The following is a 2500-nucleotide window of genomic DNA, read 5'->3' on the forward strand; positions in this document are numbered from 1 at the left end:
ACAATACTGAATAAATTATTTTGTGTGCTTGAATGTACCCCTGAATGTAACATGTGGCCCCTTAATGGCCCCTGTTACAAAAACATCCTACCACCGCCACTGCCTGTCACATAATACGATTCAAACCAGATGTTTCTGAAACGTCACTAATGTTTATTCAGCTGAGGAAATAAACTGTTATGATAAATCTTCTTGTCAAAATTTCCATCTCATCAAAGTAGGAAATTTATTTTGAAATGAATTTTTTTTATCTCCGTGATGCATCTTCTGTCTCCAGGCATCTTCTGTCTCCAGGCATCTTCTGTCTCCAGGCATCTTCTGTCTACCAGGTTCATCAGCACAGACTCTACAGTTTGACAGAGTGGGAAACAAACATGTTCGCTAATCTCTCTGTGGGAAAAGAAGAGAAACCGAATGAAAAATTCAGTTAATCTTCATCAGGAATGTAAAGACTGAGCCGAGATCAATCAGGTGTGGTGTTTATCAGAGTTTACATCCTGCTCTGTCTGTCTTTAGCATTTAAAAGTGGATGAGACTGAAGCGAGCTGAGCAGAAAGCAGGAGTGTGAGGAGATAAAAAGTCGACTCGGGAGCGATGGAGCTTTTATCATTTAAATGTTTATCATATGTTAAGCGAGTCTTTCACAGCAAGCTCTGAATTTCTGTTTCGCTTTTAGTTCATTCCATCAGCTCTTAGTTTACAATGGGCCAGTGTGTTTACGTCTATCTCCACCCCAGGGTCTCTTTGGGGTCTGTCTCCACAACCTTCTTGGTCTCTTCTAGGTCTGTCTCTACCCACTCTGGGTTTTTTGTGGGGTCTGTCTCCACCCTTTTCTTGGTCTCATATGGGTCTGTCTTCACCCCCTTCTTGGTCTCATATGGGTCTGTCTTCACCCCCTTCTTGGTCTCATATGGGTCTGTCTTCACCCCCTTATTGGTCTCATATGGGTCTGTCTTCACCCCCTTCTTGGTCTTATATAGGTCTGTCTCCACCCCTTTCTTTGTCCTATACCGGTCTGTCTCTAAACCCTTCTTGGTCTCATTTGGGTCTGTCTCCACCCTCTTCTTGGTCTTATATGGGTTTGTCTCCTCCCCCTGCTTGGTCTTATATGGGTCTGTCTCCACCCCCTTGGTCTTATATGGGTCTGTCTCCACCCTCTTCTTGGTCTTATATGGGTTTGTCTCCACCCCTTCTTGGTCTTATATGGGTCTGTCTCCACCCCCTTCTTGGTTTTGTATGGGTCTGTCTCCATCCTCTTCTTAGTCTACTCTGGATCTGTCTCCACCCCTTCTTGGTTTTATATGGCTCTGTCTCCACACACTTCTTAGTCTACGCTCGATATTTCTCCACCCCTTTTTTGGTCTTATATGGGTCTGTCTCCATACCCATCTTGGTCTCATGTGGGTCTGTCTCCACCCCTTCTTGGTCTTATATTTGTCTGTCTCTACGCCCTTCTTAGTCTACTCTGGATCTGACTCCAGCCCCTTCTTGGTCTTATATGGGTCTGTCTCAACCCCTTCTTGGTCTTATATGGGTCTGTCTCCACCCCCTTCTTGGTCTTATATGGGTCTGTCTCCACCTCCTTCTTGGTCTTATATGGGTCTGTCTCCACCCCCTTCTTGGTCTTATATGGGTCTGTCTCCACCCCCTTCTTGGTCTTATATGGGTCTGTCTCAACCCCTTCTTGGTCTTATATGGGTCTGTCTCCACCCCCTTCTTGGTCTTATATGGGTCTGTCTCCACCCCCTTCTTGGTCTTATATGGGTCTGTCTCCACCCCCTTCTTGGTCTTATATGGGTCTGTCTCCACCCCCTTCTTGGTCTTATATGGGTCTGTCTCCACCCCCTTCTTGGTCTTATATGGGTCTGTCTTAACCCTCTTCTTAGTCTACTCTGGATCTGACTCCACCTTCCCTGTCTTTTACTGGTCTGCTGATTAATATACATTCCTGTTCTGATTTTATCCCCTTTTCCTTTGTCTTTTCCTCTTTTTTCTTTCTTTTAATTATTATTTTCACTTCCATCTCTGGAGTAATGGTGGTAAAGTCCATCAATAATCCTGCATCAGATCAGCTAAACCTCTTGGCTCTATTAAGTCACTCAGTATCTCTAATGAGAAGATAGGAAAGTGTTCATCCACCCCAGGTGGTGCAGCTTTATATGGAGCACCAACTCTTTATAGCCTGGTAAAAAATTCCACATGCATTGCCAATGAGAAGCTAATTGAGGAAGACTACCAGCGGTGAAGGATAAGGATGCTTTAATTATACAACTTCTTAATTTCTCCCAATTTTCCTGCAGTCTGGTCACCTGCCAGTTCCCACTCTGCATCCAGCTCTCTCTCTTCTCATGTGACTGCAGTGTGAAGGCTACCATGCTCTCCTCTGAGACATGAGAAGTCAGTCAGCTGCAACTTCTGGACCTCAGAGGAAGGCTCTAACGGTCATCTCCTGGTGGTGATGGAGCTGATGCTTTTCTGCTTCACTCTCCGGAGGTCCGAC

General features: G+C 45.1%; 1 protein-coding gene across 3 annotated transcripts in view; it reads right to left on the reverse strand.

Annotated features, from left to right (window-relative positions):
* Positions 1–2500, reverse strand: part of LOC113649752 (dipeptidyl aminopeptidase-like protein 6) — a 243028-nt gene that overhangs the window by 34845 nt on the left and 205683 nt on the right. The window lies entirely within an intron of this gene.

This window comes from Tachysurus fulvidraco, chromosome 3 (assembly GCF_022655615.1).
Source record: "Tachysurus fulvidraco isolate hzauxx_2018 chromosome 3, HZAU_PFXX_2.0, whole genome shotgun sequence".
Classification (NCBI taxonomy): Eukaryota; Metazoa; Chordata; class Actinopteri; order Siluriformes; family Bagridae; genus Tachysurus; species Tachysurus fulvidraco.